Below are 17179 nucleotides of genomic sequence, written 5' to 3'. Positions count from 1 at the left end.
CTCTTGATGTGAATGATGGGTACATGAGCAAAGTTGAATAAAAGTAGCAGTTTACTGATTATATTCTGTATACTATTTGGAAGGTACATTTGATTGCACAGAATGTTTGGCCCTTCAGCCTTTCTGAAAGAATATCAATGCAGGCAGCATAAGATTACTAGTGATCTCCCCAAAGTGAAAGTGATCATGGGTGATTTGTTAGTGTATAGATATGGAGATACAAGAAGTCATCATTGACCATGATCAAAATCTCCTGCAATTGCTGGAAAGAGCTCGTGATGTGAATCTGAAAGTGAAAAAGAAAAAGATGCAAATGAAATAAAACAGCAATTGCTGGAGAAACTCAGATGTGCAAATGAAGATGCTTGAATTCAAGTACACAGATCATACACTGTGAAAAGACTTCACTCTAATTCTGATAAGGTGGGAACTGTAATACAGTTGCAACATCCATCAGATGAGAAAATGGTGCAATGATTTCTTGGATTTATAAACTATGATGCACTTGCTTATTTTAACATTAGGTTATGAACATCTCCACAAGCTCACTAAAATGGATGTGCAGTGGTTTTGGTCTGTGGTACAGAAGGTTGTTTTCACTTGGAACAAAGGATGAGTGACAACAATGTGATGTCAATAATGAAGTCACCAGCCTGTGTGATGCCAGAGAGTCAAGACTTGGAGCAGGTCTCATCTTGAATGAACAAGTAGCTACATTTACATACAGGAGATTAATGCAGACCAAATGACGCTGTGTACACATTGAGAGTTAGTTCCTGGCTTTTGCCTGTGAGCATTTTAATTGACACTTGTTTGGGATAAGCCAAGTGAGAGTGGTGTCCGACATTTCAAAGATATTTGAAAGCGTCTTTTACAAAGTACGCCTAAAGCATTTGTTCTAAGATTTTAAGATGTATCATTTGGAAGTTGCAAACTAACAAGGGAAATAGATATATATTGCCAACATGTTGCCAAAGCTACATTCCCATGAAGGAAGTTAAGAATTCCAATACAGAACATAATATCTTTCATGCTCAGCAAAAGACTCTAAATTTAATAGATACATGTCTTGCTCAGATCAAACAAACTTTGTAATAAGATGCAAATCTAAAAGTTCTGTAGCAAACAGTGATGGAAGAATGGCCTGAAACCATCAGGGATAGACCTGGTGTTATCAGAGAGTAGAAACATGATCACAGAAATATGAAGTGATTATGACACCTGTACAAAGAAACAAAATGAGAAAAGAGGTACTAAAGTGCATCCATGAAATATGTTAGTGAGACTTGTCTATGAAAAGCAGGAAAAGTGTTCTATTGTCAAACGTGATCAATGACATGAAGGAGCACATTTGCTACTGCAGTGCTTGTAACAAATGCCATGCCAAGCAAGCTAAAGAGCTGCTAATAAAATATGACATCCCAGACAGAGCATAGAAATTTGGAATGGATTTCTTCAATCTCGCAGAAACTGATTATGTTGCTAGCATTAACTACTATTCTGACCTCTGCTGTCAATGAGAATCTAATACGCCTGAAAACCTACATTAGTCATTATACATTCCAAACTTGAGGTGAGTGACAATGATTCTTAATTCATGAGTGAAAATTCAGGCACTTTGTGAACGATTGGGAAATATGGCACCATACACCATTTCCACACTATTCTCAATCAAATGGAAGGGCTGAGGCAGCAGTAAAAATCACCAAAGGGATCATGGAAAAATCCAGGACAGATGTGTACAAGGCAATTCTAGAGTGGATTAATTCACTTACTAAAGGCATTAAAAATACTCGAGTCCAATGAATAATGTCACCGTACACCCAAACTATTCTTTCAGACGCTAAAAAAAGATTCAAGTCAGAAGAATTGCAGAACTGAATTACAAAGTTAAACTGAAGCAAAAGGAATTCAAATTTCACTTTGATAAAACAGTAAAATTATTCCCCAAGCTAACCATTACAGAACCAAAATGCAAAAATTCACCACCCTGTCAAAAGTCCATTCACTTTGGCGACTTAGATTCAAGATTGTGGTGTTGGAAAAGCACAGCAGGACAGGCAGCATCTGAGGAGCAGAAGAATTGACATTTTGGAATGAGTCTGGTGGGCCAAGGAGGCAGAGAGAAAAATGGGAGGGGGTGGAGCTGGGGAAAGGTAGCAGAGAGTGCAAATAGGTGGATGGAGGTGGGGGAGAATGTGATAGGTCGGAGAGTAATGTTGAGCGGATAGATGGGAAAGACAGTGAACAGGTCAAGAGGGTGGTGCAGTGTTGGAGACTTTGGAATGGGATAAGGTGGAGGAGGGGAATCGTCCCACACCTCCGCTCTCGAAGCCCACTCCTCCCAATGCAACAAAGATAGAACGTCCCAGTCCTCACCTTCCACACCATATACATCACATCATTCTCTGCTACTTCCAACACCTACAAACAGACCCTGCCACTAGGGGTATATTTCCCTCCCCACCCCGATCAGTATTTCAGAGACACAATTCCCTCTGCGAATCCCTTCTCAGATCCACACCCCCCACTAGCCCTCACCCCACACACGCCTCCTTCCCCTGCCACCACAGGAAGTGCAAAACTTGTGCCCACACCTCCCCCCACCTCACATCTGTCCAAGGCCCCAAAGGATCCTTCCACATCTGACTAAACTTTACCTGTGCCTCCTCACACCTCATCTACTGTATCCTTTGCACCTGATGTGGTCTCCTATACATCAGGGAGACAGGATGCCAACTTGCAGATAATTTCAGAGTACATCTCCGGGGCATCTGCACCAACCAACCCCACCGTCCGGTGGCTGAACACTTCAACTCCCCCTTTCCACTCCACCAAGGTCCTGGGCCTCCTCCATCGCCAAACCCTAACCACCCAATGCCTGGAGGAAGAATGCCTCATCTTCTGCCTTGGAATCCTGCAACCACACGGATTAATGTGGATTTCATCTGCTTCTTATTTCCCCTCCCCCAACCTTATCCCAGCCCCAAGCCTCCAACCCAGCACCACACTTGGCAACTTAGGACTGGTATAGAGAAATTGTCACTTTGATTGTATACAGCAAACATAAATAACCAATTATGGCCCTGAAATCAAAGATATATAGGCATAACTGAAGGGAGTGGGAAGGTGATAGTGTAGTGGCCATGGCACTGGTCTAGTCACCTAGAGATCCAGATCTCCTTCTGTGAACAACTCCTTTGATGGTCGATTCTCCATTCCCACATGGATTGTTTTCAGCACAGCCAACACAATTTTTACCTTCTCATCATCACCCATCTACTTTCCTTTCTTAAATAAAAATAGAAATTGCTGGGGAAAATTAGTGAGTGTGGCAGCATCTGTGGAAAGAAAGCAGAATTAACGTTTTGAGTCTGGTGACCTTTTTCACAACTGATAATAGCTAGGAAACAGAAAATTTCTCACAGGCCAGCGAAAGAAGAGTGGGCACTTAGCTCAGTTGGCTCCAAGGCTGGTTTGCAATGTAGATGCCAACAGTGCGGGTTGATATCCTACACTGGCTGAGATTACTGTGAAGGACTTGCCTTCTCAACCTCCCCCAAACCTAAGGCATGGTAATCCTCAGGTTAAATCACCATCATCTCTTTAACGAAAAAGGAGTCATACAGCACAGAAACAAACCCTTTGTCCAACCTGCCCATGCACACAACATTTCCCAAACTATAGTCTCACTTGCCTGCATTTGGTCCAGATTTCTCTGAGCCTTTCCTATTCACATTCCTATCCAAATGTCTCATAAATATTGTAACTGTACCTGCATCTACCACTTCATCTGACAGTTCATTCCACACATGAATGACCTTCTGTGCAGAAAAATTGCCCTTTTATTCCCTTTTAAATCTTTCTACACTCACCTTGAAAGTATGCCCTCTAGTTTTGAACTCAGTCATCCGTGCCAGGGGTATCATAGTGCCTCAGTGGTTAGCACTGCTGCTTCACAGTTTCAGGGTCCTGGATTCAATTCCAGCCTCGCGTGACTGTCTGTGTGGAGTTTGCACATTCTCCCCATGTCTCTGGGTTCCTTCCGGGTGCTATGTTTTCCTCCCCCTATCGAAACATGTGCAGGTTAGGGTGAATTGGCCATGCTAAATCCCCCATAGTAGGGGTTAGGGATGTATTGGTTAGGTGCATTAGGCAGGGGTAAATGTAGAGTAATAGGGTAGGGGAATGGGTTTGAGTGGGATACTTTATGGAGGGTGGGTGTGGACGTGTTGAACTGAAGGGCCTGTTTCCATACTATAGGGATTCAAAGACTTTTGCTATTCACCTTATCTATGCTCCTCATGATTTCATAAACCACTCTAAGTTCACCCCTCAACCTCCTACACTCCAATGAGGAAGGTCCCAGCCAATTCAGCTTATTCTTAAAACTCAGCTATAGTATGGAAACTTTATCTTTTATTGGTATACAGTGACACTTGGGAGAACCAGTTAGAACATATGCGAGCTGTATTGCAGAAATTACAATCAGCTGATTTGATGATAAACATGAAGTTACAAGAGCTTGAGTAACCTACCTGAAGGCATAATGCAGGACATAGAACAGAAAATGTACAATCATTAATGGAGCCCTCTGTACCTAAACGTAAATGAGAAACACTTAGATCTTTGGGGATGTGTACTTCTATGGTGAATTAGAATAAATTTCAGCACTAAAGCTGCTCCACTGACAGATTTGTTCCAAAATAATATCAAGTTAATATGCTCAGGGGAGTGGCTGGAGTCTTTTGAGAAGTAGAAAGCCATTCTGGTCAATGAACCAGTGTTGGATGCATCAAATAACACTTAGCTCTTCAAGGTAGCTATTGATGTCATTGATTTGGATTTGGGTGAAGTTCTGTTGCAGGAAAATGGGACAGGCTGAAATAAGTCAGTACAATACATCTCTAAATCAAGAAGTTGTTGGGAGTGTACTACAGACCACTAAACAGACAGGAAGAGGGAGAGAAGGAAGGACAGATATATAGGCATATCTCAGAGAAATGCAGGGCTGAAAATGTGTTGCTGGAAAAGCGCAGCAGGTCAGGCAGCATCCAAGGAACAGGAGAATCAACTTTTCGGGCATAAGCCCTTCTTCAGGAATGAGGAAAGTGTGTCCAGCAGGCTAAGATAAAAAGTAGGGAGGAGGACTTGGGGGAGGGAAATGCGACAGAGAAATGCCAATATATCGGGTCATAACAGTATGCGATTTCAACTTCCTTCAATAACCTGAACAGACAAAGTATGAGAGTATTAGAGGGGGCGGAAGTGTATCCAGGAGAGCTTCTGAGTATCGGTGCTGGACCTAATTTTAAGGAACAAAACTGGACAAGTGGTTGAAGTGTCAATGAGAGACCATTGTGATGATGGTGACCATAACTCAGTAAGATTTAAGATAACTATGGAAAAAGACAAAGATGGACAGAATCTGAATTGGGGAAAGGCTTTGTCAAGAATGTAACCCTGTTTGAATTTTCTAAGAAAATACCTTGGAATTCCTTCCACAACAGCATTTTGAGTATACCTGCTGCACATGACTACAGCAGTTCAAGAATGCAGCTCACCTTCTCAAGGGCAATCAAGGATCGACAATAAATGCTGGCCCACACAACGATGCCCACATCTTGAAAAAGAAGTGCAATGTTATATTTGTAAAGATTAGGTGAGAATAAATATGTGGATATATCATTAATATTTGTCTGCTGACACTTTACAAAGAAATGCTTACTTTTTATTCATGGGATGAGTGCTTTGCTGACTAAGCCATTTATTACCCATCCCAGAGGGCAGTTTAAGAGTCAACCACATTGCTGTGGTTCTGGAATCTCATGTAGGCCAGATCGGGTAAGGCAGGGACCAAAAAAAACTACAGATATTGGAATCCAAAATAGACAAGCAGGAGGCTGGAAGAACATAGCAAGCTGTGGCAGGATTCAAACTTCTAGAACATTGCCTGGTTCTCTGGGTTAACAATCCAGCGATAACTCTACTAAACTATTGCATCCCATTGAAGCTTCATTTTTCTAAGGCGAAGATGTTCTGAAAATGCTAAATATTTGAAATACTTGGTGGAATTTACGCTCTGAAAGGTTGTAAAAATTGATTTATTTAATACTTTATGGAAAATATGTGGAGTAGTTTTCTTAAATAAAGGTCACTGAAAGTTCATTGTGGACATTGGAGATTTTTTTCAAAAAGTCTTGCTGTAAGTCTCACAACTGATGATAACAGCAGTAGCACTGAAGACCTGTTGTCGACAATTAGCCATGCGATGTGTCCAAGCTGTTCCAAAGCAATTACAACACTGGCATCTACACAGGAATATGGAAAATCATTTACACATGCCCTGTCCATTAAAAGACAGGCAAATTCAACATGCCCAATAACCACCCCATCTGTGTATTCTTGATCAGCAAAGTAATGGAAGGAAATCATTGACAGTGCTATCACATGGCATTTGCTCAGCAGTAACCTGCTGACTGAAACTCAGTTTGGAATCTGTCATAGCCACACAGCCTGTGGGCTCATTAAGGCCTTGATCCAGACATAACCAAAAAGTTAAATTCCAAAGATAATGTGAGGCTTACTGTTCTTAACATCAAAGCAGAAATTGACTGAATAATGGTAACAAGTAAATGGAGTTATCCTTCTTAGTCCAGAAGACAATTGAGGGAATTTCTCTTTCAATTTTCCTCAGCCCAATCATCTTCTACAACTTCATTGAAGAAGTAGTTCCTTCATAAGGTCAGAAGTGGGGATGTTCATTGCTGATCACACAATCTTCACCAAATATGACTCCTCTGACACTGAAGCAGTCTGTGCCTGTATGCAAAACGATGTCAACAAAATCCATGGTTGGGAATGACAAGTGGCAAGTAGCATTCATACCACACAAGTGCCTGACAATGACCATTGCCAACAAGAAAATATCTAACTTTCCACTTTGATTTTCAATGGTACTACCATCATTGAATCACTCATTATCAACATTCTAAAGGCTGCTGTCAACCAGAAACTGAACTAGAATAACAATATAAGTATTATATGGAGTCACCTCCTGACTCCCCAAAGCATGTCTATCTGCAAAGCACCAGTCAGGACTGTAATAGAATATTTCCCACTTGCCTGGATGGGTACAGCTGCAAGAACACTCAAGAAGCTTGACACTGTCCAGGGCAAAGGAGTCCACTTGATTGGCATCTCATACAATACTGTCAACTTTCTCTTCCTTCACCACTGATGCTCACTTGGAGCAGTTATGAACCATCGATAAGGTGCGCTGCAGCAACTCATCAAGGCTCCTTCCAACCCCAATATCTCTGCACATGGAACAGCTCTTACTATTCAAAAGACAAATGACATTACCATGGCCTTCATCCCATGGAACCTAAATCCTGGTAGAAGTAACTTCTGGAAGTTGTTCTGATCCAACTGGCTACAGCTTCCATGATCTAATAGTGTGCTATTCTGAAGTTAGTTGTCAAATATCTATGTGATGTTACTGCCCTGATAGAACACAAGGTCAGGCCACAGCCAACTCACTGAAACATTCTGCTATTCATGTATGTCTTGTTCTGCTGTCTTATTTGATGACTGGCTCCAAAGAGTCCAGCTGAAAGGTATGAAAAAATAATTAATTAGATGCGCTGTGAAGTTATTGGACAAGGGAGTGAACCAAGCACTGTTCCTTCCTGAACAGGTTCCTTCCCAGTCAAAGGGCAAGAGAAACTGTCATCTTAAATGCTACACTCAGCTCTGAGGCACTGGAGCAGCATTTTACCAATTGGTATACAAATAAAGTTACACAAAAAATCCTTTGTGAATGCCACTCCAGAAAGGAAACATCAACATTTTCAAATCCATAGTGCAATTTATCACATGCAAAATTCTCCTTCTCTGTCAAATCTTGGTTAGCAGAAAAATGCAGAACTTACATATTTGTTAATCTTGCGTATATAGAAATAAAATCAAAAATGAAGGATTTTAATTTATAATTATGCAGCTATTCTGTTTTAATCAACATAGTGGTTTTGTACTTTGGCAGTTTTGCTTGATTTCTTGACAAATACAAAGTACTTGTCTCGATTGAGGCATTCATGTATGTCCACATCATATAATTATTCTGACTAACACTAACTATCACTCCTGCCCGCCAATTTCCTATCTGGCTTAATCATGGCATTTGTTTTAATGTCTCCCAAACTATATGTATGACACAATCACCTGATGAAGGAGCGTTGCTCCAAAAGCTAGTGTGTTTCCAATTAAACCTGTTGGACTATAACCCGGTGTTGTGTGATTTTTAACTTTATATATGTATGACGCTCACCTTGCTTCCTTTCATTTTGGTTGGTCCTACTTTGTCTTATAAAGCTTTTAAATTAATGTCGTACTAAGTGATACTGTGCAAAGAATACAGCTTGGAATATCTGACTTGCCACAAAAGATTAGGTGTGGGGTAGAAAAGCAGGAGGCTGGAAGAACACAGCAAGCAAGGCAGCATCACAAGGTGGAGAAGTCAATGTTTTGGGTGTAATCCTTCTTCAGGTTACACCCAAAACATTGACTCCTCCACCTACTGATGCTGCCTGCTTGCTGTATTCTTCCAGTCTCCTGCTTGTCTACCTTGGATCGCAGCATCTGCAGTTTTTTTTGTCTCATGACAGATTAGATAGCACACTAAAAATAAATCTTGCAGTTAGTAAGGGCTTTTGAGATTGAGATTTTTAAACAGGAAATGGGGAGAATTTAAGGTAATGGGGAGAATAATCCATTCATGCAGAATGAATGGTCAATGAAGGTAAAGACAGGACAAGTGTGGAGCATAGAAACCTCAAATATAGGGCTTGATTTTCAAATGATCAGAAGCCAGTGTGGCCATTTAAAAATAGCAATTTGAAAGGTTCTCAAAATCCTGATGTCTCCGAGGTAGGTCTGCATTTTTAAACAGTTGATTTGTAGGAGGGAACAGGAACTGGTGTCACTGCCAGTTAACAGCCACTTGTCCTCAACAAAGAATGCACCAAGTGGCCTCTGAACTCACCATAGGAATATTTAAGGCTCAATTTGGTGAACCAAAACAGTCTGAAGCATGATAATGCACAGTTGTCAGCTTTTCTGCAGGCTTTCTCTGTATTATTTGATTTATAACTGACCTCTCCTGGATCTTCATGTCCCATTCTCTGTGTAATGCTCTGTTCTGCTCATTTACCGCATGCCCTCCCATTGTCATCAAGGCTGCCTGAAACTCATCAGCAAGGCAGTGTCAGTTCCCAATTAACCAGTTAAAAACAGAAAGAATTGCAGATGCTGGAACTCAGAAACTAAAGCAGAAATTGACGGTCTTGTGGCATCTGTGGAGAGAAATCAGAGTAAGCATTTCAGGTCCAATGACCTTCCCGCATCAGTTCTTCATCTCTTTAAGGAATAAACCAAAAGTCACATGCCTCTGTCAGTCATCTTAACCTAGGCAAAAATCCCAGTGCAGATTCCCTGGTTCTCAAATTGCCAAGTAAAACAGATAATGTCTCAGCACTACAGGAGGCTGGGTGTTGTAATATTCCTCAAATAATTCATCAACTCTTGAAAGATTTTAGTATCTGGTGCCTCAGGGAAAGTTAGGCTTCTAATAGTCAAAGAAGCTGCAGGTCCATGAGCTGTCAGGAGAATGACTTGTTGCTTTTCATTTGCCAAAAAGAAAACACATTCCTTCCACATAGTGGGTCCAGTCTTCAATGGCAAGACCAAATGAGTTGAGCTCCCCAAATCACAGCATAGTGCCAGAAATGTCTACTCCAACTCAAAGACGACTGTTGAATGAATTTCTTTGAAAGTGTGCTTTTCTCTGATCACCAGAGAAATAACGCCACAGAGGCTGGAATCGCATCACCCAGTCACCCTTTATTTACACATGGAGAGTCTTTGACACTGATTCACTTCCCTCAGATCCAGAATGAACAGAACCCCTGACACTCTAGTGCTCATTTGTCAGCCAGGGCTCCCTGATTGGACCAGGTTTAGGGGCTTAATTAGGTAACTCATAATCTTTGAGGTTCACCTGAATGACCTCGTTACAATCACTACAGAGTGGAGTAACATATTAGATTAGATTACTTACAGTGTGGAAACAGGCCCTTCGGCCCAACAAGTCCACACCGCCCCGCCGAAGCGTAACCCACCCATACCCCTACATCTACATCTACCCCTTACCTAACACTACGGGCAATTTAGCATGGCCAATTCACCTGACCTGCACATCTTTGGACTGTGGGAGGAAACCGGAGCACCCGGAGGAAACCCACGCAGACACGGGGAGAACGTGCAAACTCCACTCAGTCTCCACCCTGTGGCGGGATTTGAACCCGGGTCTCCGGCGCTGTGAGGCAGCAGTGCTAACCACTGTGCCACTGTGCCACCGTGCCGCCCACTTATATTGTAGTGGTAGGATTAAAAACGGCATCTTCAAGCCAGACCTTTAAATGTTAAGAGTTAGTTGGACATGAAAACAGGCAATTGAAATAAAGTAAAAAAAAGTACATGGGAAACAGGGTGAATTGCAAAAGCAGCTTGTTTTGACCGGGAATGACGACGTGATGCAACAGTATTGTGAGAATTGTCTTGCTAGGCCATCAGATGGAGTCACCTGGAGGTGCTTTTTATATGTAATTGAATGTCCAGGAAAGTACCATAAGCACCATGGAATGGTAATATGGCATTGCATTTTAGATTCAGAATGATATTAATATTGTGGACTTTGCCCTATTCAGGGGCCTTCACTTTGGACCAGGATCACAAATAATGCCACAAACCCCGAATTCACCAGACCAACTGTCGTAAAACAGAGTCCCAGGACTGCAGGAGGCAGTGAGAGCATTATTGAATATGCCTGAAGTAGTTCAAATTAACACATTAGTTTACATATATTTCTAAAATATCTAAAGTAGATCATGGCTTAATATATTTGCTATGTATACATACATATATTATCCACTCCACCCTCCTCTCTGACCTATTACCTCCATCCCACCCCCATTCACCCATTGTACTCTTTGCTACCTTCCCCCACCCTCCTCCCTGATCTATCACCTTCATTCCCAACCCCACTCACCTTTTGTACTCTATGCTACTTTCTGCCCACCCCCCACCCTCCTCTCATTTATCTCTCCACCCTTCAGGCACTCTGCCTGTATTCCTGATGAAGGGCTTTTGCCCGAAACATTGATTTTCCTGCTCCTCGGATGCTGCCTGAACTGCTGTGCTTTTCCAGCACCACTCCAATCCAGATACATATATTTATCTACTGCTTTACATATATATCTAGTTTAATATATACCTACCACTCAAAATAAATTGCCCAGGTATATCCTGTACATAAAAAGCAGGACAGATGTAACCCAGCCAATTACTGCTCCATTAGTCTACTGTCCATCATCAGTAAAGTAATGGAAGGTGTCATCGATACTGAGCACCTACTCAATAATAGCCAGCTCATAGACACATAGTTTATTTCTGCTAGGGTCACTCAGCTCATGGACAAAAGAGCTGAATTCTCGAAGTGATGTGAGAGTGACAGTCTTTAATAGCAAAGTTGCATTCATCTGAGTGTGGCATCAAGAAACCCTAGCAAAACTCGAATCAATGGGTATCAGGGGACAAACTCTCCTTTGGTTGGAGTCATACCTGGCACATAGGAAGATGGTTGTGGTTGTTTGAGGTCAGTCATCTCCAGGACATCTCTACAGGAGTTCCTCAGGATAGTGTCCAGGGCCCAACCACCTTCAGCTACTTTATCAATGGCCTTCCCTCCATCATAATATCAGAAGTGGGGATGTTTGCCACGGAATAATCACTTGAAAGAGAATACTGCAGGGATGTGGGGAAAGAGCCCAAGAGCGGGACTAACCAGTCCACTCTTCAAAACTCCTGGCATAGATTCAATGACTTCATTCTGTAGTTACTATTCTATAAGGTTGTGATTTTTGCCTTAAAATTATTTTATTGTTATGTTAGTCTCATATTATCCCACACAAAATTATAGGCTGAAGCAACTGTTATTTACCATCTGTAATTTTGCGATGAATCTCCTCTCTCTCAACACTTTCTGTAATGTAAAAGCTGGAACAAGTATATTTAGAGAAGCTGGAGCACAAAACCAGGGAGAATATTTATACAGCTACGAGGAAGGTTATGTCTTTTTGGGCCAATTAGTTAAATATGTTGGTTAGTAGATGCTGGTTTTGCCCCTGGACCTTACCATCATCAGTAGGGGAAAGAAGAAATGATCTTCTGTCTCGGTAGTTTTACTTAACTGGAAAAAAATAGAAAATTAAGATAGTAAAAGAATCCAAATTGCATTTAGAATTCTGAAAAAAGAATTACCAATTGATTAACTGTAGCTCTCTCACAAAGAAAGAACACTTTTACAAAAGTTAGATATTCATTATTATTGAAGATCTACAGCAATTTTGTATTCATTTGATTATCCTTATTTCAAAAATGAATAACTAGGAAATACAACAGTTTCTCATATATGGAACTATGATTGGATGACTTTTATATACTATATACTATCTGCTGAGAGCTAATGAAAGCTAATTTGTCATCAACACCATTTTGGGCTTTTCTTCATAGACTCGATCTATAACAGAATTTTTCTTACAAGGTTTTTACGATGTCGCAATTATTAATTTTCAATGTGCCCCAAAAAACAAGTTGATGCAGTAATTGGCTTAGGTTTGACCTACATGCTAACTGCTTGATTTTTCATATTATGACAACTTAACTAAAGGCACAAAACTTCCAAAACAAAGTATATGGGATGCCAATTTTTAGGTCAATTTTAAACTTGAGATCTGCCTGTGTTAAAATATAATGAAAATACAATATATTTCAGTCAAATTACTTAATTAAAATGTGAAATATAAGACAAATAATTGATTTATTCTATAAAAATAAATTATGTTTATTCAAACTCAAATTTAAGAATATCTGATCATATTAACACAACAGTTTTTCAATTCATTTGTTGAGAAATCAGCTAAAGCATAGTTGGGAGTATTTGCATCTGTGTCAAAAAATTGTGAATTCTAGTCTTATAGCAGAGAGTTGAGTATAAAGATCTAGCCTGAGACTTCAGTGTTGTACTATTGACAGTGTCTTTCAGATGAGATTTAAAGCCCTGCCTATCCTTTCAGGCACAAGTGAAAGATCCACAGTGTGATTTTGAAAAAGCAAAGATGTTATTTCCAGTGTCTAATATTTATTCTTCAATAAACTTCAGAAAGAGACAACCTGGTGATTACCACAAAGTTGTTTGAGGGAATTTGCTGTGTGCAACTTGGCTGCCATATTGCCTGCATTACAAGAGTAACTTCACTTCAGAAGTATTTCATTGGATGTGATTGAAGCAGACGCTAAGGTCATAGAGGTCAATATCAAATTCATTGTTTTTCATTCATTTGAATGACTATGATAGGTACTCTCAGTATTACCTACATGGAGTGACTTAATGTGTAAATGTTAAGAGCAACCTTGATTGAGTTTTTTGAAGATGATGGAGAAGATTGATGAAGGCAGTGGCAGACATTGAGTATATTGAGTTTAGCAAAGCATTGACAAGGTTCCACATGGTAGATCGAATAGCAATATTAGATGAAATAGGATCTGGGGGAGCTAGCCAATTAGTTGCAAAATTGGCTTGAAGGTAGGAGATAAAGGGTGGTGGTAGAGGATTGCTCTTCAGATTTAAAGCTTATGACTAGTGATGTGCTACAAGGATCGGTGCTGTGTCCTCTGCTTTTTGCATTCACATACGTGATTACGAATATAGGAGGTATGGTTAGTAAGTTTTCAGATGATACTAGAATTGATGGTGTAGTGGACAGGGAAGATCATCTCAGAATACAGCAGGGCCTTAATCAGATGACCCAATGGGCTGATGAGTGGCGGATGGAGTTTAATTGAGATAAATGTAAGGTGTTACATTTTAGTAAGACAAACCAGGGCAGGAGTTATACAAACCCAGGGGATTGTTGCAGAATAAAGAGACCTACTAGTCCAGGTTGTGAAATGTTGCTCCTTTAACAAAGTTCTGTTGTCCTTGGCTTTTTTATCAGCGAGGTCGTAAAAGACACAGACTCCAAAAAGTCTAAATGGAAAGGTTTTAGGGCCAATCTGATTGTAGCTAACAGATTCTGCTTAAGGCAAAAGGCTTTTAAGTTTAAAAAAGCACTTGCACAATGAAGGGGAGTGGCCAGTTCTCCCAGCTCAGCTTTTCTCTGGTTTGGTCTGGCTATTCACTGAAAGCAGTCAGACACGTTTTGAAGCTGCTGGACCCAAAGAAGCAGGTCCATGTTGATCCTTTCTCTCTGACATCTCTCCTGTAAGACCCTGTGCTTGATTTTACCTCTTGTGCCAAGGGGTGATTTTGGGGATTGTTGCAAGTTTTGGGAACAGCATCATTAAGTTGGTATAATCTTTCGGGTTTTCAGATAGGTTAAGTTATTCGGTATTCTGGTTTCTTTTGTTTGTGTTTCATTCAGTAATAGAACATAGAACATAGAACATAGAACAGTACAGCACAGAACAGGCTCTTCAGCCCACAATGTTGTGCGGACCATTGATCCTCATGTATGCACCCTCAAATTTCTGTGACCATATGCATATCCAGCAGTCTCTTAAATGTCCCCAGTGATCTTGCTTCCACAACTGCTGCTGGTAACACATTCCATGCTCTCACAACTCTCTGTGTAAAGAACCCGCCTTTGACATCCCCTCTATACTTTCCTCCAACCAGTTTAAAACTATGACCCCTCATGTTAGCCATTTCTGCCCTGGGAAATAGTCTCTGGCTATTGACTCTATCTATGCCTCTCATTATCTTGTACACCTCAATTAGGTCCTCTCTCCTCCTCCTTTTCTCCAATGAAAAAAGTCCAAGCTCAGTCAACCTCTCTTCATAAGATAAGCCCTCCAGTCCAGGCAGCATCCTGGTAAACCTCCTCTGAACCCTTTCCAAAGCATCCACATCTTTCCTATAATAGGGCGACCAGAACTGGATGCAGTATTCTACGTGCGGTCTAACCAAAGTTTTATAGAGCTGCAACAAGATCTCACGACTCTTAAACTCAATCCCCCTGTTAATGAAAGCCAAAACAGCATATGCTTTCTTAATAACCCTGTCCACTTGGGTAGCCATTTTAAGGAATCTATGTACCTGCACACCAAGATCCCTCTGTTCCTCCACACTGCCAAGAATCCTATCCTTAACCTTGTACTCAGCTTTCAAATTCGACCTTCCAAAATGCATCACCTCACATTTATCCAGGTTGAACTCCATCTGCCACCTCTCAGCCCATCTCTGCATCCTGTCAATGTCCCGCTGCAGCCTACAACAGCCCTCTATACTGTCAACAACACCTCCAACCTTTGTGTCATCTGCAAACTTGCTGACCCATCCTTCAATTCCTTAATCTTGTAAATAAATTCTGTTTTGTTTAAAACTAAGTGATTTGCATCCCTCCTGGAATATCTGTGTTGCACCTACTTAAAACAACTAGCAAAGCTAGGGTCTGGGCTAGTCTCTTGAAATGCTTTGAGGGGTCGTGGCCTGGTCCATAATAAGGTGCATAGTTCCTTGATAGTAGCGTCACAATTCCTTGTAAGTAGAGTCACAAGTAGACAGGGTGATGAAGAAAGCATTTGGCATGTTTCTTTCATTGGTCAGTACATTAACTATTGGAATTGGGATGTCATATTGTAGCTGTTGGTGACATGGGTGAGGCTGTTTTTAGAATACTGTGTACAATTCTGGTTGCCTTTCTTTAGGAAGAATGTTGTACAAATTGAGAGGGTGCAGAAAAGCTTTACAAGGATGTTGCTAGGACAGGAGAGTTTCAGCTACAGGGAGAGGCCGAATAGGCTGGGGCTTTTTTCCCAGGAGTGTCGGAGGCTGAGGGGTGAACCGTATAGAGTTTTATAAAATCCGAGAGGCATCGATAGGCTGAATAGCCAAGATCTTTATCCTGTGGTGGGGGAGTCTAAAACTAGAGGACATAAGTTTAAGGTGAGAAGGGAAAGATTTAAAAGGACCTAAGGGGTAACTTCCAGAGGATGGTATGTATACAGAATGACCGACAAAAGAGAATGGTGGAGCAGGGTATAATTACAACATTTAAAAGGCACCTGGGTGTGTATATGTGAATAGGAAGAGTTTAGAGTGATGTGGCTCAAATGCTGGCAAATGGGACCAGGTCAGAATGGGATATCTGGTCGGTGCAGATGGACCAAAGGATCTGTTCTGTACTGTATGACTTTATGACTCGAAAACTCTGTCAACCTTTCCAGTTGTATCATGCAGGAATTTAATCCATAAATCTTCAATTTATTTGACATTAGAAAAAAAATCTGTTATTATTTTAAATTTCTCTTTTGCTCATAATTAATATACTTCATATCATAACAGTAGTTGTTGGGATTTAAAGCTTTGAAAACTATTTAATCAATGCCTGCTGTTCCTGATGCAATAACGTTAAACAATAGTCCACAGCTAACCTTTGATCAAAATGTAATATACATTGTAAGTGGCAAAAATCAGAGGCAGATTGAAGACAATTCACTCTTGAGCAATTTGTTAAGGTCTTGAATGTACTGAAAGGATTATGGAAGCTGATTTAGGAGTAACTTTCAAACAGATATTGCAGCTGGAAGAAGAAGTGAATTATTGGAATAATTAGATGGTTATTACAAAGAGCCAGAGCAGAGATGCTCAACCTAAAGTTTGAAATTGACCGACATCATTATCCAAATATGGAGGCTGCATTTCACCAATTTCTGTGGAGTTGGGAAGCATGTGACTTGGGTGTTGCTATTTCATTGCTGTAAGAACCTAAGAAACAGGAGCAGGAGTCGGACATTCACCTCTTTGAGCCTGTTCTTCATTTCAACAAGTTCAGGGCTGATCTACAAAATCCACCTTCCCACATTATCCTGACATCCCTTGATTTCCTCAGCATCTTCATTTTGAATATATATGATCATTATTTTTTATTCTCAAGCTGCTGTCAGTTTCTGTGTTCTGTTGCTTACTTTTGCTTCTAAGTATGGAAAATGAAACATGAGACAAAGTGGGAGCTCCTGTTGCAAGGATGTGGCATTAGGGCCTGAGTAGTGAACTTAAACA

Source organism: Chiloscyllium punctatum, chromosome 20 (assembly GCF_047496795.1).
Source record: "Chiloscyllium punctatum isolate Juve2018m chromosome 20, sChiPun1.3, whole genome shotgun sequence".
Lineage (NCBI taxonomy): Eukaryota > Metazoa > Chordata > Chondrichthyes > Orectolobiformes > Hemiscylliidae > Chiloscyllium > Chiloscyllium punctatum.
The sequence above is the reverse complement of the archived record's forward strand: the minus strand, read 5'-3'. Positions refer to the sequence as shown.